Below are 26326 nucleotides of genomic sequence, written 5' to 3' on the forward strand. Positions count from 1 at the left end.
GTTTTATATGTTTAGCATCCATCCCTTGTTACTATGATCATTGTGTAGTTGGTGTACCCACACACGAGCATGTGAGCATGTACTTGTCGATCTTGCGAGACTCGAGCTCCCAATTCCTTATCAATTGAGTTATGTTCATTGGGGTTGGGTTGGGAAACTGCATTGCCTGTGGCCACTCATCATGTGATGAGCATGGATATGTAGGGTAGATTGGTGGAAGGGCTTCTCTCATAACCCTGAGTCGCATTCCTAAAAAGGTGTACATGTAGAAGTTTCTAATAAGTGATAACTAAATAATCTCATGGGTAATTAACTAAGATAAGAAAATACTATGTACCCTGTATAGCTTATCCGAAGGTATGTGCTTATCAATTTACCTAAGGGCCTATTATATGTGTAGTTCATGCAACGACATAGCACTATGGCCTCCCGAGGGAGTGTTTCCATTGGGTGCTATCTTAGGCTCTGTGATGCCAAGCCATCTACTCTCCACAAGAGTCCCTGCATAGTAGACCCATAAAGCATCTAACTAGGACCTATTGTATTGCCTTATCTCATGATCTTGGTTCTAGCCCTATGTACTTTCTGGCATGAGTGTTAACCATGGATGATTGTCTTATGTGTGTTTGAGGTCGGATCACTATCTCCATTAGTAAGGTGGAAGTGGGCCTATGGGTTCTACGTGGTTTAGAGGTGTAGCTACCTTTACCACTGCTAGGGATCAGCATATAGAGTTGGCCTTTCTCCATGTTTAGTTTCAGAGTTGGATGCTCACATGGTCCTCTGTACTTTCTAGAGTATATTTCTATGTGATCTATGTTATTTTAGTTTTTAAAGATAGTTGATTTATGCTCATGTATGTTATTGTGATGTTACTTTTCTACATTAATACTATATGATATGGATTAGGTGATTAGATGTTTGATTTGTCCCTTCTAGCATGCTTAGTTGCTTTATATTCATTCAAGAGTTCAAGCCTTGATTCTTGTGAATCCACTACTCCCCAATGTCGAGTAAATTTTCTTATTTTTGCTCTTCATGTTGTTCTTTTGTGTGTTGTTGTCAGACTCTGTGCCAAAGAGGAGATTCCTTGAGCGAGAATACATTCTCTCATGCAAGAAATGAATTCTCTTGCATGAGAAAACCCTCTCTCGCACAAAGCGTGTTGAATGCTCACCTGAAAGGGTATTTCCTCACATGAAAGGTTATTTCCTCGTGCATGGCTAGCCATATGCTCGCGCAAGAATTTACCTTACTGACAGGGTTTTAGTTGGCCCCTCTTTGTGTTCTCTTGTGCAAGAGGGCATTCTCTTGCACACATTTGGATACTTCCTCACATGAGGAGGTATTCTCTTGTGCGATACTGTAGGTTGGCATTTCCTTGAGTGAAAAATAGGGGGCACTCCCACTTGTTTTTAGGAAATGTGTTTTAGGTGTTTTGAGTACCCTTTAGGGTTGCACACCTTCCTAGGCTTTGATAGATCAGACATTCTAGGTTTCATAACTGTTAAACTTTCATAGTTGGTTTTGGTCGCATTGTTAAGTAGTGACACTCGAAGATTTGTTGGATGTCGGGATTGCTTGGTTAAGTCTTCTGTTGCGATCTTGGGATATGTTATGGAGGACCTTTTGAACTACATCCATAGGGTCAGGGGCTAATGTGAAATCAAGAGTGAAAGGATCCTCCTCATAGGTCTCCTCTTAAGGGATTGTATGTTCTTTCCCTTTCAACACCTCTTTGTGACAACAATGTTATTAGCAATATTAAAATTACTCCAAAACATGTAGTGAAGAAAAATAATAATAATAAATACTATTTAACATGTTTCTTGTATCTAATTTGTACGATAACAATGAGGTTTACTTGTTGGGAAGGAGAAGTGTATGGAGGATCATCATAGTCATTTCTATGTGGTTTTTTCATATTGTAACCCTACATTTCAACAAAGTTTTATTAATCCATATTAAAATGCATGCATTTTTATTCTAAGTTATGTTGAATTATAAACAATTATAACAGAGATCCAATTAAAAGAATAGATGATTAAACTATACAATAATAATGTATAGTTCATTTGTTTTTCTTTTCAAAAGATTTTATACCATGTACTAGTTCATTCTACTATTTAATACAAATATATGATTCTATAAACAAATCCAAACATTTATGAATAAATAAGTGCTAATTAGACTCAACTATCTTGAAGACTACTAATAGTTTACAACTAGGAAGACAGTGACATATATTTGTTGTAATGCCCCACACAGAGATCCTTGGAACAAGGGTGAAAAACAAGCAAGAATTTTTTTTAGTTATGACTTATATAAAACTTCTTCTACCAACCCATGGCATCATGACCGTCGGGCCACAAGATAGAAGCCCCCTTCATATGTTACCCTACCCTACCCATGCTCGTCCAACAATGAGTGCTCGTAAGCATGCAAATTCCCAACCCAACCCCAATGATCACAATTCCAAAAACACCATGGAAGATCAAGACTTGCAAGTCATTCAAAAATGTACGTGCACGTACTCGTGTGTAGCACACCACCATCACGAAGATCATAACAAAGGACTGGATGAGAACCCAAACAAAAAGTCAATCAACCAAAAACAAAAATTGAGATGACAGATGCTACATGATCCCAATGCAACATAAGGTACAAAAGTGATCTAACAGATCATCCAAGTCCATGACCGACATTGTGCCAAGAAAACCCAAGAAAATAGGGCAGGATGCAAAACAAGGTAAAAACTCCAAATTTTGGAAAAATTCTGAAATTAAAACCCATTTGGCCTTTGGATCCAAAAACTCCAAAAATCCAAAAATAAATGTAATCGGGCACCGTATGCAAAAACGGCCAACATAACGGCTCAAAAACCCAAACCCCCATTTCAAAAATAGGGAAAACATCCATATGCGACCAACTAAGCAGAACCAGCAAACAGAAACGGAGGGGAACACTAGTTCTCAGCCTCCTAACAAATTGTTGCAAGAATCAAAAGCTGAAACGAAGTGAAAACAATAAAACAAGAAATCCCTGCCTGATAGCAAAAGGGGCAGACACAGTAACTCACACAATAAAATAAATCACCCGCCAAAACTGCTAAAAAATGATGGCAAAGCATAAACTCCCCGAGCCAAATCCAACGAGACCAACCTCGCGTAGATCCCACACTCACAGCGCCCAAAACGAACAAAACAAGAATCCTTCAGAAGAAGATTTCCAAATGTGCTCTCCAAATTCTATTTCCAAAATTTGAGAAGTGAATAGTAAATTCATTTTTCCAATACTTATTCACTTTTTAAGTGAAAAGTTGATTCTAGAAATTAGCCAACTGGAGTAGCTAAACTCTGAATCGATCCAAAGGAAAACAAGTTATTATCCATAATGGAAATTCACCGAAGGCAAAGCTGCCAGAAATTAAATCTGGAAAGATTTAAAACCCGAAAACCCAAAATCACAGAAAATCACTTAACACTTTCGTGACAAATGTGAACTTCTAAATGCACAAACACACTCACTGGTCTAATCACATAATGCAGATGAGTTTGGATTTACTAATCACTGAAAGGTTTTAATTAAAAATAATTAAATAAGGATACGTCAACCATACATGGATGACATTGGTAAAATATGAACAGCTGAATCACTATCTCCATGTGCCACTATCAAGGGTACAATTCCTACACACTAAAACTCACGATCAAGTGCAATTGCATATAATATCATAACCAAAGTGACATGTATTAAAATATGTATTTAATCCATTTACATCAGTCACATTCACAGAAAGCATAAAAATACAAGAATGAAGTAAATCACTATAGCATAAAAATCCATCACATAACATAACCAACAAATATGTCTAAATAAACCATATAATGAGATATCACCATAGATCTACTGTCATCTCAAAATAGCATCAACATGCAAATATGATAAACTGAACGGCATAGCAGTATGGCATCTATGGTAACGAATCAGAGAATGACATCCGACCCTCGAGTCATCACAAGGTACAAAATAAGAGTATCAAGTATCTCTCGAATCAAAATAGACAAATTACAAACTGTAAACATGAGAGGCACTACATTTGTAGATTGCAATAACTTTGCATGAATGTGCATGCACATTTTTGGCATGAATGAGGACTACAGTGTATAAATATCAAATATAATTAGTGAAAAATTTAATAATTTAATGGTGTGTTGGAGTCATTGATTGGAGGTTAGTTTAAATGGTGCATAGTACATACTACCCCCATGATAGTGGCTTTCTTTGTATCTATGTAATTCAAATAGTAATCAATAAGAAATTATTCCCTTGCAAGTATTGATTTTATCGCACATACAAATACGTGATTTCCCTCGCATGCCTCAAATATGCAATTGGGTTGCTTAATAGTTGATGCAAGTCACATACTATTTATAAAATATGTAATATCCCTTTATTCTTTTTGTCTTCTGTCAATATATATAGCTCCTCTTTTAATTTTGTTCATTGTCTTTCTATTGTATATAATTTGTCAAGAGTGCATACCTACACATACTTTTTTTCATATCGAATATTCTGAATCCAACTAATCAAAACAAGGTCTAACATATTCCATCAATTTGATTAATTTGTTCTAAGAGACTTTTATGTCATCCATGGAAAATATGCCCAAACCATGTAATGACGATGGTGTTATGGGATATATCCTCTCTCCACACAAAAATCAGAGTTTATGGGAGGAAGTTCCTTGGGGACCCATTAATTCTATAGATGTTGGTACCTAAAGGGCACCTTAAAGTCATCTATGCTCTCATGGTCATAAGAACATGATCCCCCTTGAGCAAGGAAATGTTTCGTGTGTTTATTGAATTTATTTCTAATATTTTTACCTCTAGTTGATCTCCTTAATGTAGATCTAGTAAATGTCTCACTTTCTTCTTCCATTCCTATATTTTCCTCACTCAAGGAAGATGCATCTAACAAACACCTATTTGATGATACATGCACTCAATGAAATGAGAGAGACGGCTAGGAATGAGAGAGATATTTTGTAAATGGTAAAAGATATTACTCTCTATATGGTGTATTAAGTTATACCTAGCGATCCATGAGATTGTATGGGATGCTCATGAAAATGGTTTGGGTTCCTACATATGTAATTCAATTATCTTCTGTTAGCTAAAAAATTCATGAAATGCATACTTGAAATTACATAGTAGATAACATGAATAGTATGCAGTCATCATAATCATTGTATATTTTCTTTTTCTTACCTTTACTTTATGATGTATGTAAATGATTCTCAACAGAAGTTGGGTTGACAATGTTTGTAGGCCATTACTTGTTTCCACCAAGGGTGGCATCATCATACAAAACATAAACATCAAATCAGCTGCAACATCATTGTCATCATCTTCTTCTTCAAGAAGTTTTGCATCAATAACATCATCAATAACTCTCAATCATAACCATCATCTACATCATCTTCTACTTGTTCTTCTTCTTCCTTGACATCTTCTTCCATCGCATTATGATTGATCGATCTTCCTCTTGGATCACGTTTAACAACAAATGACCAACCCATTTTATATAGAACCTCTAAGTAAAATACCTACTCACATTGGCTTGAAAGAACATAGGGCTCATCCCTAATTGGCTCAAAAAACCTTTAATTTATCATTAGAAATATATTGTCATGTTTAATAACAGTTCTATTGGCATCATTTTAATTAAGTTGTAATATTTACTATTTGATGACGAAGAGAACTAACTTGAAAGAATTAAAGTCACACTCAAGTATATCATCTAAGATGCCATAGTATCAATTTTGAGACTCTCAAGGATGTAATTCATTTCTAGATGAAATATTGGTCCCTTGAAAGACTGCACTTATTCCAAATCACAAATTTTCTTCATGTCATCCAACTTTTTGATGTAAAAAATAACAACCATTACCTAACATAGCCTTAGAATGTTTCACCTGCAACAATACGTCAAAAATCTAAAATGTATTGCATCATGAGTTGATAAACATGTGGGTGATTAAAATATTTAAACATACCTGAAAATATCTTAACCATATGTTAAATCTATTTACTTTTGTGTAACATTGGAATCTCCATTATGACCAGCTTATTTAACCAATGAAGACACACATTCTCATGTTTATGCATGGCTAGAACGTTGACATTGTTCAATCCATACCATTATCAGCTCTTGATTGTTTGTAATATACAAATGTAGTGCATCCTCCTCTCAAGCAATTGTACAAAAAATAGGTAGATGACTTACAACTAAATTATTTAGAAGATTAAGAAATAATTAATTACACTAACATCATATAATTTATTACCTTTCACTTTCTTCAATCTACCTTTCTCCACCAAGTACTCACCTTCAAATTTTTAAAGGGGTTGGGATCCCAAATGCAATCTATATGGGTTTTTATTGCAAGATTAGGTAGATATTGAGTAATGTACTCCATCATTTAGTACACCACATATCCCTTCACCATAGAACCCTCAGGATGTTCTCTTTGTCAAATTTAAGCCTTCAAGAATTTCAAGTGCCTCTCAACCATCCTCATTGACCTAGTATGTATAGGTCCACACTATTCAATCTCCTCAACTTGGTGTATGGGGCAGTGTTCTTGTGCATTGAAAAAGGTTGAAGTTAGACACTTTTGCATTTGATACATCAGATGAGGAATTCTTCTCTTCCAATATTTAATAGTTTTTTTTGGATTTCCTTATATGAAAACCACCTACAAGAGATTCAAGACACAAAAATATATAAATAAGAGACAATTAGATAGATTACATAATAAATAAAAATCATGAATATAATAAATATGCACAAGAAGTTGAATAGATATTATTACTTACCTCATGTATTTTCCAAGATCATATATCATTTGTTTGATGTTATTTTCAAAGTTCTCAGAGAGAGATAGGGACAGCACATACTACAACAATTATAAACTGGTGATTGCATTCTTTTCTAACATAATATAATGAAGAATTCATGCAATTTTACAAATATTGTAAATAGAGAATAACGTGACTTACTTTGGTGAAGGTACATCAATCATATATTTTCAACCCTAGCACAAATTCACCTTTCTTTGATTTGAGATTGCTTACTTTTGTAGCAAATCTTGTGGAAAATTGAGATTTTCATACTTCTTTTATGGCATCAATTTGTTGTTCCATTAATAACCAAGGAAGGACGCTCATATTAATCTAGTCTCCATGTCTATTTGATTCAATGAATTTTTTCAATGCATGATTGGAGTCATAAATGTCACTTCAAATTTTACAATATTTCATTAACATGCCTTATATCCAATATTTTCTACAATGTCTGTTATATTCTTTCCAATATGCATAGTATCAAACAAATACACAATTTGCAAGTGCTCAACCTACTAAATTGTCTAGGATAACATTGTAAGCCCTTTGGAAGGTGCTCACTAATGTCTTAACAACCTCCATGATCATCAATTACATAATCAGCAAACAAAATATAATAATAATAATACAAAAATTCTAAACTTAAACCATTACGTGGAACGACATTACCTCAACAAGTAATTCTATTATAATCCAATTTTCACATGCAAGGTATCATTCTTCATGTTTTTGATGTAGTCTCTTCTTTCCTATTGGAGAGATGTTTTTTGGCAGTTCGATACTTATGATTTTTATAGAGGAAGTGCCTATACTCATCAAACACCTATTTTCCTAAACTTTTCGAATGATGAGATTTCATCTTTGGACCACAAATTGGATGCAATATGTTAATTTTAATAATTAGAATTAACATATGTATCTTTAATTCATCATAACATGCCACAAACATCTATCAGCCCTGGGGAATCATTTGTTGTCCATACAAGAATTGCATGGAATTTAAATTGCATGTTTCCTCTTGGTCTACATATGTCATGCATAGTGACACCATTCCATAACTCCACCAACTCATCAATAAGAGGCTCAATATATATGTTCATATTTTTAACTTGGTACTAACTTAGTTGAATAAACAACAACATTATATAATTATGGCGACCCTTTTTTTGTGAGACTTATAAATACATGTAGATAACTATTAAATGGTAAAATACTTAGAAAAATCATTTCCAACATAATATGATTCCTCTATATTGACATCCATAGAGGAAGGTTATTATTGATAAAAAAAATAGGCCATACCAAGTAAACAGATCTCAACTCAGTAAGGCCCCTTCCCCAGTACCCTATTATAAATCTTAATAACATGAATATGATTAGAGATAGAAAGAGTAAGGTGATGAGATGTCATATTGTTATCTCTTGTGTATAGAATGTGAATTATATGTTGTTACCATACACCATATGATAGAACAATGGTGAGAAGGTTTTAGGATCTAAGTATGTCACGATCAGTGTTTCCTTATCAATAATGAACCTAAGATCTTATTGAGATTGATTAATTTATTTTAGTTATGGTTGTACTAAAAATCCTATTCAAAATTAGATTAGATTGATAAGCTAAGACCCTATAGAATAAAGGCTTAAGGTGTCATAACTTAGAAACTATGTTGATGGGTTCATGATATTTTATGGCCTATTAGGATAATTGAATTAGATGATTATTATGGAAAGATGAATCAACACCCACCCTTATGAATATTACCAATAGTCATAGATGAAGATTGTTGTCAAAATTGGATCAAGGTCTACATAGTAGAACTCGATATGATGTAATGTAATGAGTTAATTATTGTGCAAGTAGTATTAGGTGGATATGTTGATATTCACAGGGATGAATTTTATGGCTCAATAAAATGTAATGGATTTATTCAATGATTGATTTTGAAACTATCTGACTATGCAAACATCCTGATTACCTAACATAATTGATACACCTTATAATGTATTATTGCATAATGATAACGGGATACTATTAGTAATCAAACAATATTTAATTGAATCAAAGGAAACTAGTTGTGATGTTTACACTTTGGTGATTTTGACCTAAGATATGTATTTGGAACTAATTTTCATGTCGGTTGATTTAATAGTATAGATTCAGCATTTCATCATTATTATAGGAAATGAATTATGATGTGGTTCAAAATGCTAGTTGGATCATTTGATTAGATATTAATGTTGATATGCAGATTTTGATATTTTAATGTTTTAAATGCCTTATACAAAAATGATTAGAAAATAAAAGTTGATTGTGATGTTAAGGTGAATTATTTAATATGAAATTGTCATGCACCTATATATATATGCATTTATATGAATTTTTCATTGGGCTAATAATGTTCAAGTTTAGTATGCAGGTAGTTGAACTATGGAAATGAATCGGAGAAACAAGGTCCAAACTTATGTGGACACAGTATAGCCAAGATGAATCTTTGGAAGGATTCAAAACCTCGTTCTGATGTGTTTGTTTTGTAAATGTGGGCTTGCATGTGTGTAATAAATTTATATTCATGAATGAATTAGGGACATGTCATTGTGATGTGTAATGTGCTTTAATGTGTCACTTGACACTTGTAATTGTCCACATGTCGATGACATGTCACCTAGGGTTTTGTTCATGAGGTCACTGAATCTTAGTCTTATTTCTATTAAATGTTTAAGTACACCTCTTGGGAGAGAGGGTTGGGATGGGTCACCATCACTTTGATTTTTGAATTCAAACTTGTCAAGGATTTTAGGGGGGCTAAATGTGGTCCTAAAATGTCATTTTTGTGAAAATAAGCTACCCATATGTTAGCATAATATGTTAGGAGCCTGAATTTGACCATTTAACTACTTAGCTAGCCTAAGGAGGCCCTTAACAAATGCATTCTTCCACCCATTCGAAAATTGAGTTGTTCCATGAGTTCATCTTCATCTTTCCACTTAGTCAAAAGTAACAAATTTGGTAGGGACAAAGTTGTAAGAGATAGAGGCTTGATATTTTTGCCAAAAAGAGATAGTGGGAGAGTATTTTTAGTGGATTTGGACAAACTAGTGGGGTGGTCATCCACTCTCTAAGTTTAGAGACAATTAGGGTTTGGAAGGAGAAAAACTAAGGAGAAGGGAACTCTGCAACAACTTTTAGTTTTCCTTTAGCTTGGTTCAAGGTTGGTACCCTTGCCATGGCCTTCATTGAACTTCCGTAATGGTGTTGAACTGTTTTTCCATATAGTGGTGGAAAAACATGTAATGTGTGTGGTGTTGAGTGGATTGTTATGTGTTATTGTTGTGATGGATTTCCCTTGAAACTTTTCTTTATTTTTTTTGTGTGTATGAATTTTAATGGGTGTGAAGACTACACTCACCCTTGGGAGGGCAAAGAGCCTTGGGTGAAGGTGTTAGTTGGGCTCAACATTGAAGTTGAGAGACTTTCCTCTTAGAGATGGTCTTATTGTTCATGGAGTATGGACTTCATTGAAGCCATATGCCTTGTTTGTTATTATGAGAAGTATAAGTGTAATGATGTGATGAGGAGGATGTATTTTGATAGCCTTGAAGAGGCATTATGCAATTGCAAATGTATATGTGTATATAGATATGACATTCTCCTCTTTGGAGAGCACACCTTCACCCATTGTTTCATGATTCCAATGGTGAATCATTGTGTTAAACCTTTGAGGGGTTGTAAATGCATTGTGATATTGTGTTTGCATGCATTGTGAAATGTTTGAGTGTAACCCCGTTTGAGCCTTGTTTCCCCAACTCAATGGGTGGATTCTTAGAAGCTTGGGATGGGAGGTGAGCCTCCATGGTTCTTGTTATTTTCCTAGTGATGTATTTGCAGATTTTGTGCTCAAAGGTTTCATTGGAGAAACTTGAAATTTCTCATTGTGTGAATGGAATATGAAGGAGGCAATGTGTCATTTGTGTATTTCATTGTCATGAAGGAATTCCATCTTTTTTTAAATTATTGTGATGCATGAGTACATGTTAGCCAATTGCGATTTGTGGAGATGTAATTGTATCAATGTTTAGTAATGTGCTTTCTTATGTAAGGAAATGAAAAGATGAATAGTTGATCATATAGTTGAAATATAGAAGAATCATTCCAATAGATATAGCCTTCTACTTATGTTCATAGGATTGACTAAGCATAGGTGAAACATGTTCATTGTTTTGATCATGAAATAATACACGAAAGCGTATTTCAAATATGATTTTTCATATAAGGAAATTTCATTATGTGTTGGTTCAATAGGAAATTCAATTTGAAAGACTCATTCTAGCTAGAAAATGATTGATCTATTTGTTTTCATAGTTGATCTTGTACAAGTACAATACAATACTCCAATTTATTGTCTTGCAAAAAGGTAGTAGATCTGACTTCTCAAGTTTTAAGTCTCAAATGGATTCTGATAGTTTTAATGGAGTATTCAATTTGATGCATCAATCAGAATACTAGGATTAAAACTAATACTCAACACTACAGTTGATCACCATGTCACAAAACCTTCAGTAAGAGACAAAAATGATAAATAAAAACAACTAAGTAGAAGTTTGAAATGCAAATATGCATGAACAAATAAGTATGGAAGTTTGCATTCTATTCTCTGGAATTTGTATGGGAAGTGGAAAATAATCTCCCTTCCCATTACAAACCAACAAAATAATCAAAAAACATATTCCTAGTTTCTATCCCATAAAGAGAAGAAGTACAATAAATAATAAGGACTTAGGGATATAAGCTTTATATTCATCCAATTAAGATTGTTTACATGTACATGAAGGAAGCTCATGGTAGTCATGTGACAAAATGTCACAAATCCACAATTAGAATAATATAAATATATCACCAAAAATCCCTAGAAGCCCTCCCCAAAGGATCACGTGACTTTGGTAAAAGACACATATGTCCTTACCACAACTCATATTCCACTATAATATCGCAAGCCTAACTACTCCCCAATGCATTGACCCCACCCTTAAGACATTAATAAAACAAAAATAAAATAAAATAAAACAACTAAAAACCTACATTCTTTAACATAGAAAACAAAATGAACAAAATATACTATGTTGTCATAGGCCGACCAACTCCATATCCAAGCTGATCACCCTCACTTCACATGTGAGAAGGCCCATCCCATCTTGAAACTCGTAATCCACCTTCCCTTATGCATGGCATTGGGAAGTATGTAAGAAAAGTGTTCTTGGGATGTTGAAAAAGGGGCTTGTACCCAGCTATGAAAATGACAAGACCCCTCACTCCTTTTGCATAGAGCTTCATGCATCTCCTAGGGCCACCAAATCATAAGTGAACTTTCTATATTCCCCCTCTCACATACCTAGCAAATGTCTTGGGAAAAAGCGTAAAAGGTTGGGGTTTAAGGGGGTATAAAGGTAAGGTAGTTAGGTGCTTCTTTGTTAGTGGATAATTGTGGTTTAGGGGTTACTTAGATAGTAATATGTAATTAGGATTTAGTAATTGTATAGTATGTTAAATAAGTTAGGGATGGTCTTAGTAAATAAAAGGGTCATTATAATATTTTGTTGGTAGATGGTATTAGTGAATACAGTATCCTATTTAATAGGTAAGCATATATTATAAAATAGTTTGTATTGGTGACATTTGTTTAGGGATTTAATTGATTAATAGTAAATTATATTAGTTTCTATAAATTAATAAAGTTAGTTAAGGTGTATGTTTATAAGATTAGGCAATATAGATAAAGGAGTTAGATAAATTAGTAAATGAAGTCATGTATAGGTAGTAGTTGTGTTAGTATGATTGGACATTAGCTTAGGGATGCGGAATTAAATTATGCATATTATCTTCTTGATTTATTTAATTCTCACTATTAGGTTTTATAGTTAATTTATTATAATATATATTTTTGATACACCACATTTGTAATTAATTCACCTAGTAATCTTAAAACTGAAGTACTTGATATGTATTGAATCGTGCATAAGGTGATAAATATGTATATGCTTAAATGTTATTAAGGGTACATGTAAATCTTATCATTCAATCCTAAATCTGTATTATGTTCCGACATTCCAAACTTAATGTAATTTTAGTCTAGGAGATCCTATGGGGAATCAAATTATATGGGATTTGATTGCAACCTATTATTATGCAATTAACTTTTGTGATTCAACAAGCCATAAACATGATTACCATTATTGAGTCTAAATGCAACTACTATATCAATTCAACTCAAATTGATGTGCCCTAATTATTAGAATATTGAACTTGGCTAAAGTATGAATACCCTTGGGATAATGTCTATTTTTGGAATAGGATCAACTCAAGATTGTGATACTAAGTATACTAGTGCTTGTTATGCTATGACAAGTAAGGCATGCTATAGGTTGACCTCTTGATATAATGTCATCCATTATGATCTAAACCTTAAGGTATTACCTTCAATTTGGATAATGAAATTAAGTGTGTTGAGATAGAACAAAATTTTAAACTGGTATGACCATGAGTAGATGAATCTTGTTCGTATTCTAATCCTTAAACCTTAACCGCAAATTATTTTGTGTGAAATTAACTAATCTTTGAAAGAAAGAAAAAAGTTCTGTTTTGTCATGTAAATTTTGGGCATGACAAACCCTCCAAATGGATTGACATTATCTATTGCCAATGAAAGCCTGAGACTTTGAGGGTTTTCTTTAAAGTGTGGCCACTTTTCCTCTATGTCCATAAATGTCAAACCATTCCCAGCATTAAAATAATGTCATCTTGACTTCTATTAAGTGCATGGTAATCCATAAATTGTACCAAGCTACTACTTTTGAATAATTGTTGCAAATGTGGAATAATGAGGATGTAATAAAGAACCTTGGGAGACACCTTTTTTGTTCTTTGATCCGATTGATATCTACTCGCATCACATTTAGGGAATTTTTTTGTAAATTCATGTTCTTTATGGTAAATAATATTATCATTGGGACAAGCATCTAATGCTTGATACTCCATTCCAATATCTTTCATAGTGGCACATAATTCTCTATATGAGTGAGGGAGAATATTTGATGGTCGTAACAGAAACTCACCTATCAATTTATAACAAAAAGTATAAGTTGTTAATATAAGCAATATTAATGGCATATTTTTCAACATTCATTGACTATAATAACATATATGAAAAACCTTAGCATACATGACATTGTTATGTTGGATAAACCATTCATAACCTTCAAATTCACCAACAACAATACAGTAGAGAGAAGAGTTGTTTGAGAGCCTTCGTGAAGGGTCATGTTTGTCATCTCAAGTAGAGGTATATCATGGATGACATCAACATCAGCATGATCATCATCATCAGCTGCACTAGTACAAAATGTGTCATGGATCAATGCATTCCTACCATCATCTTCAAATGTGTTTTCTAGCACATGATTGCCATCTTCCATCTGATCATGATCTTCATCTTTAATATTCACACCTCCATGTTCCTCCACTTCCAAAACCATATTCTTCGAGATGTAGTGGTCTATATCATATATTGCCCTAGGGAGATCGACCTATATAAAAATGATGAACATAAATAAACCATTATCATGATATCGTCATCAAGTGATTTCATGTATATTAATTGTTAAAATAATATAACAAACAACTTATCAATGGGCAATATGCCAACCCCCCTTCAATGAGACCATTGTCCCTAAAATGTCTCCTAGTTATTTTGATTGAGAATCTTCTAGTGTTTATGCTCTTACACCTTTTGCAAGGACCATAACCTTTTTCATTTCCTTCTCTTTGAAAGTTAGACATCAATCTATTGATTATCTCCCTATTTTGATCTAATTCAATTGTATGATTTGACATGATCCTTCTTCATAGGATCTTTTGCTTTGACCATTTTTTAATTGGTTGTACTTGTTAGATCTAACATTGATAACCATTTCACCATACGCATTAACATTAGAGAAAAATTGAGAGAAAACCTTGAAAATGAACAACAAATTATATGATGCACCAAATTTATGTTTTAGACATCTAGTAAGATGAAAAGCCTTTAACTAAAATTAGTGCTTTTTTAATCTCAAAACATATGCATGTCCAACTTGAACTAACTTGGTATATTTTCATACAATATTGAGTCTCGCTATATTAAAATTAATAGGGTTGTTTATATGTTGGACATGCTTTGGTCAGTATACCCTATGAGCATGTTATAAATTATATTATGTCATTATATTTTACAATGGCAATTTTGGTGAAGAAATTCAAACTTTTGAAGCAATAGAAACTTTTGAGTCAAGCAATTTTGGTGGTGCAATTCAAACTTTTGAGGCAAACTTCGGTGTTATAGTATTGTTCATGTCTTTCCACGCCAATAGTATTATAAACCAAATCCGAGTTACTTACCTATTCCTTCTGAGCATGAAAGAAATCCTTATGCTATAATTTTGCAAGGGTTTTTGTGAGGGTTTTTTCAGGTATTTTAGGAGACTATTTGAAAATTTTAAGGTTTGGGAGAAAAGACTACATACACTTCCTTTGAAAAGTTGCCCTAATTGAGGCCTTAAAACTAGAAAACTTACCATTCTTGAGAGTTTTGTAAGCCTTTATCAAAATCTACAAATTAATATTAAGAATTTGCATACAAAATTAAAATTCTTTCCTCTCAACAATTGTAGTGAACTAATGAGTTAACATACCTCAACAAGAGTACAACTCCTAATACAAGCCCTTTATAATCACAAAAATACCCCACCTAGTTGTAAGAAAATGACATCAGAGTTGACTTGCATAAAAAAAAAAAAAGAGTTGTCATACAAACAATATACATTGCAACATTCAATATTATATCAATTTAGAGGACAATGTTAACTATTACACATGATTTTTAACATTTTGCTAATACACATTAGAGGGTCAGAAATTGGGACATATAATATGTTACAAACCTCAAAAGGTCTCAATGAAGGCAACATGTGTGCTAGGTAGTGAGACCCACCCTTCTCCACTGAAAAAGATCACTACAGAGACAAATTGCAAGGGTACATCAAGAGACAAAATATATATTCACTCCTAAATCCCAAATAATGAGTGAATTGATGTATTGAGAGCTTAGATTGTCACAATTTTCAGACAATCATATGAAATGAAATGGGCATGTCATGAGTAGAAAGAACCTAGAATTAAAACATTAAAAAATCTATGGTACAGGAATACCTTTGGGATCCTTCATTTAATTGGTCTTGCATCTCCTTTCCACAAAAACATAATTTCAGTCTTTTCCTACACATTTGTTAAAATTTGAAGCTTTGATTACTTTCATTGTATTACTATTGTCCTTGTGTGTAAAAATTTGCTTTAGCTGTCAATAATGTCCAACCCTTTAATGTTCATAATTTCAGTCACTATTGTAACTCAATGAAGATTGAAGATCTTAATGATCTATATAACTCTTTCTTTTACTGAAATGCCATTTGTATTACTTCCAAATTCAACATAAATTTGTTCACTTGTTTATTTAAAAAATTTAGAATTTTAAAGCTTGTGACATTCAAGATGATTTGGATCAATGTTTACATTACATTTGCTTGTATTTGAGATGGATATCGGTGAATTCTGAAAATATAATTGCTTGGGATTTCAACAAAATGCTTCTTCTATTTGCATATTTGTTAGATTTAATGACTATTAATATGAATAAATAAAAACTAAAAAAAGATGCAAGTTCTACATTATATTGGTTGAATAAAATAGTTTCCAAATGCATTAATCTCCTCAACAATGTCAAATTAATGGATTATACTTTGTAGGGAGGCTACAAAGGTTTTTAATCTCACAATACAATTTCATTAGATCTAACAGTTATCAATGATATTCACAAACATTGGGGTACAATTCTTGGTACTTCACTGGGCGGTAACATCATTCCTAAAATAGTTGACAACATTCAAGACTGTGGCATCAATCAGGACAAATATTAATGCTAAATACAACTCCCTTTTCCTTTACAATTAGGTGCTTTCTACACACACACACACACACACACGTCTATATATATATATATATATATATATATATGCATGTTTGTATGTATGTATGTATACACACACACACACACACACACACACACACACACACACACACACACACACATATATATATATATATATATATATATATATATATATATATGTACATATACGTATGTATATATATATGTATATATGTATATGTATACATACATATATATATGTATATATACACACATTAATATACATATATGTACATATATGTATATATACATATATCTATATATGTAGATATACATATACATATACACATACATATATGTATGTATGTGTATATATATGTGTGTATATGTATAAATACATATATATGTATATATGTATATACACATATATATGTATGTGTAGATAAGTATATATACATATATACATATATATCTATATATATTTATGTACACATACATATATGTATATATACACATATACATTCTATATACATATATATATATGTGTGTGTATATGTATATATGTATATATGTATATGTATGTGTAGATAAGTATATACATATATATACATATATCTATATATATTTATGTACACATATATATATGTATATATACACATACATATATAATATATACATATATATGTACATACATATAACTGTATATATACATAGATATGTATACATACATATGTATATATATAATATATACATATGTATGTATATATATATGTATGTATATATATATGTATGTGTATATATGTATATGTGTGTGTGTGTGTGTGTGTGTGTGTGTGTAGATAAGTATATACATATGTACACAGATATACACATATATGTATATATACTTATCTACACATATATACATATGTAAGAGTAGATAAGTATACACATATATACATATATGTATATATGTGTTTATGCATATATATGTATATATATATATATATATATATATATATATATATATATATATGTGCATATATGTGTGTGTGTGTGTGTGTGTATATATATATATATATATATATATATATATATATATATATATATATATGTGTGTGTATATATATATATATGTGTATATATATGTATATATACTTATCTACACATACATATATATACATATATATACACATACACATATATAATATATACATATATATATATATATATATATGTATATACACATACGCATATATATGTATATACATATATACACATACACATATATGTATATATACATATATACACACACATATATATATATACATATATATGTATATGTACATATGTATATATACATATGTATATATGTATATATATGTGTGTGTGTGTGTGTGTGTGTGTGTGTGTGTGTGTCTATATATGTATTTTTATATACATATATATATACGTGTGTGTGTGTGTGTGTGTGTGTGTGTGTGTGTGTGTGTGTGTGTGTACATACATATATATAGCATGGCAGATCATGACTATATCCATTTTGGTTAGAGATCTACATACTAGGAGGTGCTAGAGTTCAGAGAGGGGCAATGGTTATCAATGAGATACTTAAATCTTTCCCAGATACTACAACTTGAGCTATGTAGCATATAAAGTGATGCTAACATAGTTTTGACCCGAAGGGCAAAATTTCCTAGTTCAAATTTTCTTAGTTGCGTGTTGAGTAGATGAGAAAATTCTATGAGGTGCATTTGATTGGATCCTCCATGTAGAAGGCCTTTTGTTAATGTTATAATTATGTCGGATAAATTATATTATATATATGAGATATATAATATATGACAACTATTATATATGAAATAATTAACTTATATTAAGAGTGATATATATATATATAGTTTTATAACCATTATAATATATTAAGGGTATATTACTTGTGTTATAAATATAACTAATGTAAGTTAATATGTTAAAGAGACATGTCTCTTCAAGAGACATGCCTCTTTATTTCACATATATATTCATTCATCTAGTAACTTCAAAAACACATAAAAATTCTACAAGTGCTATTACAAGTTACAGATCCTATTTCCCTAATATGGTATCAGAGCAAGTTCCCTACCTGCCTGTGAAGTTTAGAAGGAAAATATGGTGAAGTGCAGGAATTTAACATTTAAGAGTGTGTTCGATTTTGATATTTGAGCCAAGTTGCTAAGTGTTGAATTCATTCTTGGAATACATACTGCAATAGAGACAAGTTGGCATGTACAGATATATTCAAGCAACATAGAGAATAAATCTTGATCGAGCCTTCATCATCAGAATAGAAAGAGACAATCTGTATTTGATCAAGCAAGTTTTATATCAAAACTACATCTGACTTTGAGTTGCATAGGTATGCAACAACGTAGGCAGTATTCACAAGGATGGATCCTTATGCAAGACCTCAAGTCACTCTCCTTGTCTTCTCCCTCCAGCAAGACCTTTGAATGAGTGAATGTTCCAGCATTGCAAGTTAGATTTCTTTCAGTCGTTGAAGTGCGAATCCAATTAGCAAATTAAGGATCGAATTTATGAAGATCATGTTTGCGAATCTAGTTTGCGATTTTGTACAAAAATAATACATAACAAGGGCTGCGAATTTTCGTTATGAGCCTTGAGACAAGGGCTGCGATATATATAAGGACTGTGATATATATAACCTAGGATTTTGATTGCATGGGCTGCGAATTAAGGGCAGAATTGATGTGCGAATTGGGAAGCAATATATGACATCAATTCAAGGATAAACAATCAAACTTGTGATGTATTCTATAGAGCAGATTGATGAAAGTGGCATTGATAATCAAGGGCAAATTTGAAAATCAGAAGTGCTGATTTGAGACAAGCCCTAGTTAGCAAAACTTGAAGCTGCCCAATACCATCGTGATTGTTTATTGACTATCGACCATGGAGATAAGTTGACGGATTTTGTTAGGAACCAATACATGAGACCAATATAAGCTCATCATCTGCTTCCTCATCTTCCAAATTCTTATGCTTTTGATCCTTTTCATTGTCGACCATATATTCACGGAGCAACTACAAGAGATGAGTTTCTCTTATGTATTTCCAGCTCCCAATCACCTCCCTCACTTCAACTAGAGTCAAATCTTTCAGAGTGTGCTCAAACTAGGGTGGTGATTTTTCTTATTGAGAATATGTTGCAACATGGTGGTCGTCCGTCCATTTTCAGCGCCTTCAAAAGGTGGATCTTGTACTGAAAATCTGTCAAGGACTTGTGTGACAAAGCAACCGTCTCTTGCCAGCATCCATGCAAGGACCTCGAGATGCATCCCCCTAATTTTCAAAATAACTTCTCTGTATTCTTTTCTACATCTCCTCGCTCTTCAGCTTCTCCACCAACGATTGTAGGCTATTAAAATTCCACGCGTTTTCTGACTTCAAAGCCTCTAAATCATAGCAAACTTGTTCTTTTTGGAAATGTTTGGCACGGAAGCTGAAAGCTCTAGGACCGTGTAACCAGAAAGAAACTAAGGTTATAATGCCAACTAAGGTTATATGTGATTTAGAATAGTGAGATAAGTACTCTATCTCAAGACTAATATTCTTTATTGTTTATTTTGAAATCAATCTCTTATATGTATCCTTGTATGCATTAAAAGTGTAAATTATCTCCTTATGCTCTTGTTCTTTTCTTTTGTCTTCGAGTATATTCAATAATATAAGAGTGGGAATTGTTAGAATCTGATAAGATTAATAACCCATAAAACTAGTGCAAAGAATAAATATCTAAACTATGAATGCAAATGATACAAAATCAAAATAGCATCATAGAGTTAGTCTCCAAGAGAGTAATGCAAATGCTGGAAGCAAAATAGCATTAAGAGGATGCAAAAACCAGAGATGCAAATACAAGCTAGGTAGCATGCTTATATAGGCTAGGAAGAGGGAGGAGGTGGCAACACCAACCAATGAGGAGCAACCATCTATCGGACTAAAGATAGAAAAGTATCTTCCCAAGATAGCTAATGGATGCTCACATGTAGGAAGGTGACACCGCACAACCATTCACCTAATAAGACATGTTTTATTTATCTAAGCAAGATTACTAAAAGTGTAGGAAAAACCTAGCAAAATAGGAAAAATAAAAAACTACACTAACAGGAATCTAACATTGTAAGGGGGAATGATAACCAATGTTCTATTCCCATTTGAATCGTCCTTATACGGGAGCAGAAAAGACGTACTCAAATTGTTTGACAATTCTTACATGGAGGCATTTCTTGATTTGATGCATATGGACCTTCATTGGTCAAACTTATATTATTATTGCAGATAAGTATTTATTATCCTCGGGTATTGCATTTATCTACTCATTGTAGTCTCTCTCTTATTTTGTATTTTTATAATTACTATAAAGAGCTATTTGTCTCTGAGGATGATCTTGCAAAAAAAGAAGATTGGTACATTAGGCATGCTACCAAATAGTGTGCAAACTCAATCTTATGATAGTAGCTCCAAAGAAGCTATGATTTAGGATTCACGAATCATCTGATGATTAGGTTGGATAATGTGAGTTTCTTGAAGCAAATATCCTTGATGATTGAAATTATGAGAGAGAGTCTAACAGTTCATTAGAGGCAACCTTGGAGAAAGAGAGGGAGCAAAAGTAAAAATAAAAATGCTTAAATCAAACTTTTGATCATATTGGTTCAGAAGGAGTAGATCTTATCGATGGATTCAACACTAGTTAGAAACTATAATAGCTAAAGGACTATGATTCATGGGATAAAGTCTCATGTATATAGGTTGGAAGGCTTTATGCTATTAGGATACCCATTAACTAGGGAAGCATGACATGACTTGCTTCCAAAAGAGGTTGGAAGGATGATAACAGATTCAGAGGAAGTCTGACACTTCATTAGAAAGAACCTTGTGCTAAGAGGTCAGAAAAGTTGATATCAAACTAAGAGGGAGAAACCTTATTCTCTGATATGTTTTATGGTGAATATTGTGACAACTCCATATGACAATATTCATGGAGACTTCATGTGAACATTTGATGTCATACATGTATGAGCATGTCCCTGTGTACATCATGAAGAAGTGACGACTTCTAAATGATTATCACTTGTATTAGGAGAAGTTGTTGTAAAGTGACGTCCTTACAATAACTTGTAGCATGATTCATTTTTGCGAAATTGTTTCATGTAAAGGCTTTATCTTATAAATCAACAACTAGGTGGTTGATATCATTAATTTGATTATCTACAAGTTGTTGTATAGATATATTTCGGTACTTGGTGTATATCTTGCCTTGATATTATGATAGGCCATTACCACATTGAGTACTTGGTGGATATCATTTAGTTGATGTTCTAATAGGCCATTACTCAGAGTATTTGGTGAATATCATTTGATTGATATTTTGATAGGCCAATGCTCATGTTACCAAATATGATATCAAATAGTAATTGGTGAATATCATATGTTGATATTTTGATAGGCCAATACTTACATGATATCATATTCTAGAAATCTTCTGATCAAAGATTTCCTATATGTATTATTTTTGAAATATTACCTATGGTGTAATATCTATGTGTTTTATCCTTCTTCATTAAGAAGGAGTGTTAATGTTATAATTCTGTCGGATAAATTATATTATATATGTGAGATATATAATAAATGACAACTATTATATATGAAATAATTAACTTATATTAAGAGTGATATATATATATATATATATATATATATATATATATATATATATATATATATATATATATATATATATATATATATATATATATATATATATATATATATATAGTTTTATAACCATTATAATATATTAAGGGTATATTACTTGTGTTATAAATATAACTAATGTAAGTTAATATGTTAAAGAGACATGTCTCTTCAAGAGACATGCCTCTTTATTTCACATATATATTCATTCATCTAGTAACTTGGAAAACACATAAAAATTCTACAAGTGCTATTACAAGTTACAGATCCTATTTCACTAACACCTTTTATAGAAGATTCAAAAGAAGTTTTGCAGACCTATATGCTTTATGTTTAGGAAATAGACATCCATACAAAGTTCCAACACCGAATTTTGAAACCTTCTTCATTTTTTCTCTTCCTTTTTTCTCTTCTTATTTTGTCTTGTGCATGAGATTTTTGTTTAGTAATACTATTGTATCAGTGTCTATAAATGTTCTAATTTTGTAGATCACTTGTGTAAAATATATTATTTCTTCTTTATTATTAATATCATGCTTGAATAGCATCTTGCTATCTTCTGGAAATTTAAGATTGTCACTTCATCATGTTCCATTTTTCATGCCTCGCTATGATTTTACAACCAATGTTGCAATGAATGTTGAAATCATATGCAAGAAATCTGAAGAAGAGGTATGAAAGTGGAAGTTATTGGGATTCCTAAGACCATTGATAATGACATTTTGAAATTATTAAACTTTTATTTTCATATATTATAATTTATCACGAGCAATGAACATTGTTAGTGTGAATTAACTATTGCTAATTAAACTATTGAAACTTTCTAGATGATTCAGTGCATACAATTTCTACTCTCTTGGCTTTGTATTATCTATGACGAGAAAATTCAAAAGTGATGAATACTTAACTTTCTTCAAAAGGGCTCTGGTAGCAGCTCTAAAAAGAAGAAAAAGATGGTTGTTGACTGTGATTCTAACCAGGAAAGTGATTTCATGGAGGAATTAATGAGAGATCACTATAAAAAGAGGAGCGGAGGTAAAGGCAAGGGTATTAAGGGTTTTCAAGATGATCGGGCGTCTCCCCCTTCTAATGATGAGCCTCTGGCTCATGTTGTCCTGTTTTTTGAAAATTCTTCTAGATATGAATTTTCAAAACATTAATACATCATTTGGTTTTGATACGGTTGTGAAGAAAGTACAAAGGGAAATCAATGTGACATGTAGAAACAAAGAGTATAGAAGATGATGTGTGTGATTATACAAATAGCAACAAGACCCTTCATTTTCCCCTTCTTCCTTCTCTACTGAAAAATATCATTGCAAAGACGTGGATCACAAGGGCATAGATCACAAGGGCACAACAAGAGACAAAATACATTTTCACTCCTAAATCCTAAATGAATGAATGAAATTAAAGGCTAATAAGGCATAACTTAAATCATGACATGTAAAGCTTTGACAAGAGCTTCATTATGTCACATCCAGTATCATGATCATTTGGTAAAGATTGAGAGTTTCATTTGAAACACTATCTAAAAGAAGCTAGTCACAATGTTGTTAAGTAATTTCTGTCTTGACAGTTGTAGAATAATTTTGAAGACTTCGCAAGGATAGTATGTAAGATTAGGATTTGAAGATCTCTTTTTAGGAATCATAGGTTTATACTAAATGTATTTTCCTTTTGTATCTTTTCTTAATCTCTGCATTAAGTTTGTTTTTAGGTTGTTACTGTCACTATTAGTTCATATTGTTTAAGTGATTGTAATTGTGAAATGAGACCCTAAGTTCGATTCAATTAAGTTGTGCCTTCATTCATGATTGTCAATCTATTTTTAAGTTTATGTTTTAATCCTAGTTTAAATTGTGTGTGTTGTGTCAAAGGCTTCACTCTTTAACAACTACATAACATATTGTGTTCTTCTAAATACATTTGGTAATTGTCTTTGTTGGGGTTTCATGTCTTAAATCAAAGTTATTTTTTTCCTATCTTGTGACTTGTGTGATTGTGTTAACTTATATTTATCTATAAAACCCAAGTTAGGGTATCATGTTCATTATTTACTACGTTTTGATTGCATTGTGGTTAAGGTTCTTTGTCTAAACTTTAGTTCAAATATGATCATACGCTCTACATAATCTTTTGTCATGGGTATCTAAGCTTTTGAAAAGTATGTTAACCGAGGCTTATATTTTTCAATCCGTGGTCTTAATATGAGTTTGTGAGTTGTGGTTATTGTCTTTGAGTCTTTGACAAACTAAGCATTGCAATAACAAGAGTTTGTTTTGTCAAGCCTTTAGCAATATTGGTTATAGTTGGGAAACTTTTATGGGTTTTGCCTAAGGAGTTTCAGTCTAGAAGAGGAACTAATAATAGATATTACCAAGAATTAATATGGTCTAATGACTATTCATTTAAGATGGTCTAATTTCATAGTTTCTAAATAAGATTTGACAGAATGGCACTCACACAAATATAATCCAATAACTCAGGCGCTGCAACTATAGTTGCCAAAATTCGTTTCACTCTACGGAATATTCTACTCTGGCATTACAAATGGATCTAATCTATCACATTAATCAAAGAAAAATAAGTAAATAGACTGCCCAAAAAAAGATGCATGAAAACATGAATTAAAACATCATACTTTACATTAAAAATTAAGTCAACATCTGGATAAAAGAATCACCAGTTTTCTACAGCTTTTCTATCTCTTGGAAGCAACTTTTTAGGCCAATCTGCCACAATAAAGCTAAGTGTCTTGCAGGTACTACCTACAAACAAGAATTGTTCAAGTACAATGGTCAAGCATTAAGACAAACCGTTTATAGATCACAAGGGCACAAGAAGAGAAAAATATATATTCATGAATCCTAAATGAATGAATGAAGTGATGTTGAGAGCTTAGATTGAATAAATTTTCAGACGATGATATGAAATGAAATGGACATGTCAGTGGAAAGAAATTAGAAAGACCTATACAGATAAAGGTGTAATAGATGATTTTGAAGTACTCAGTACGAACACTCAGCATTTAGTATGCACATATCATCAAGGGCACAGCAAGAAACAAAATATATATTCACTCTTGAATCCTAAATGAATGAATTAATTATAAAAATAGGTGAGGGCATAAATTATGACACAATCATTCAAAATTTAATGACTTGTAGTTTCCCTTCCATTCCCCGACTAAACAAAAGCACGTATTCTTAAAAATGGAAAAAAACCACACCTGTCCTTCCACCGTTTGCAGCCTCAGATTGCAATTAAATTGCCTTCACGCCTTCGCCGCCCAAACCAATTGGCTTCGGTCGACTTCGCTCGCTGATTTGAGAATGAAATTTTGAAATAAATTTGTGCGGTTGATCTTTCAGAATGATTTATACCTTTTCTGTTTTTTTTTTTTAAACCTTTATTCCCGACACCGTCAAAATTACCAATAGCATCGTCAAAAACCGTCAGAGATACTTTTTTTAAAATAGCAAATTCACATTAAAATGTCTTTACCGTCGCAAATTTACCCCCAATGTTGTAGTGCCGGCCACCATTATTCTATGAAGGGAGGATGGCTTCTTCGGTAGGAACTACCCTTTTCCATGCTGCACAAACGAAGTTCCGAGTAATTTATCTCCAAATATCATCTCACAGGTGCCATTGACC

At 32.3% G+C, this 26326-nt stretch overlaps 2 long non-coding RNA genes across 2 annotated transcripts; both read right to left on the reverse strand.

Moving 5' to 3' along the window:
• Positions 1-14091: 14091 nt before the first annotated feature.
• Positions 14092-15717, reverse strand: LOC149562371 (uncharacterized). The gene is made up of 2 exons (XR_016363497.1): positions 15636-15717; positions 14092-14492 (listed from the first exon to the last, which is right to left on the reverse strand). It is a non-coding gene; the product is annotated as an uncharacterized LOC149562371 (long non-coding RNA).
• Positions 15718-15761: 44 nt separating this feature from the next.
• Positions 15762-26108, reverse strand: LOC149562372 (uncharacterized). Its single transcript, XR_016363498.1, has 4 exons — positions 25899-26108; positions 25353-25437; positions 16153-16218; positions 15762-15956 (listed from the first exon to the last, which is right to left on the reverse strand). It is a non-coding gene; the product is annotated as an uncharacterized LOC149562372 (long non-coding RNA).
• Between the last annotated feature and the right edge of the window lie 218 nt (positions 26109-26326).

This window comes from Cupressus sempervirens, chromosome 4, assembly GCF_028749045.1.
Source record: "Cupressus sempervirens isolate cs-2001-9-10 chromosome 4, ASM2874904v1, whole genome shotgun sequence".
NCBI classification, from domain to species: domain Eukaryota; kingdom Viridiplantae; phylum Streptophyta; class Pinopsida; order Cupressales; family Cupressaceae; genus Cupressus; species Cupressus sempervirens.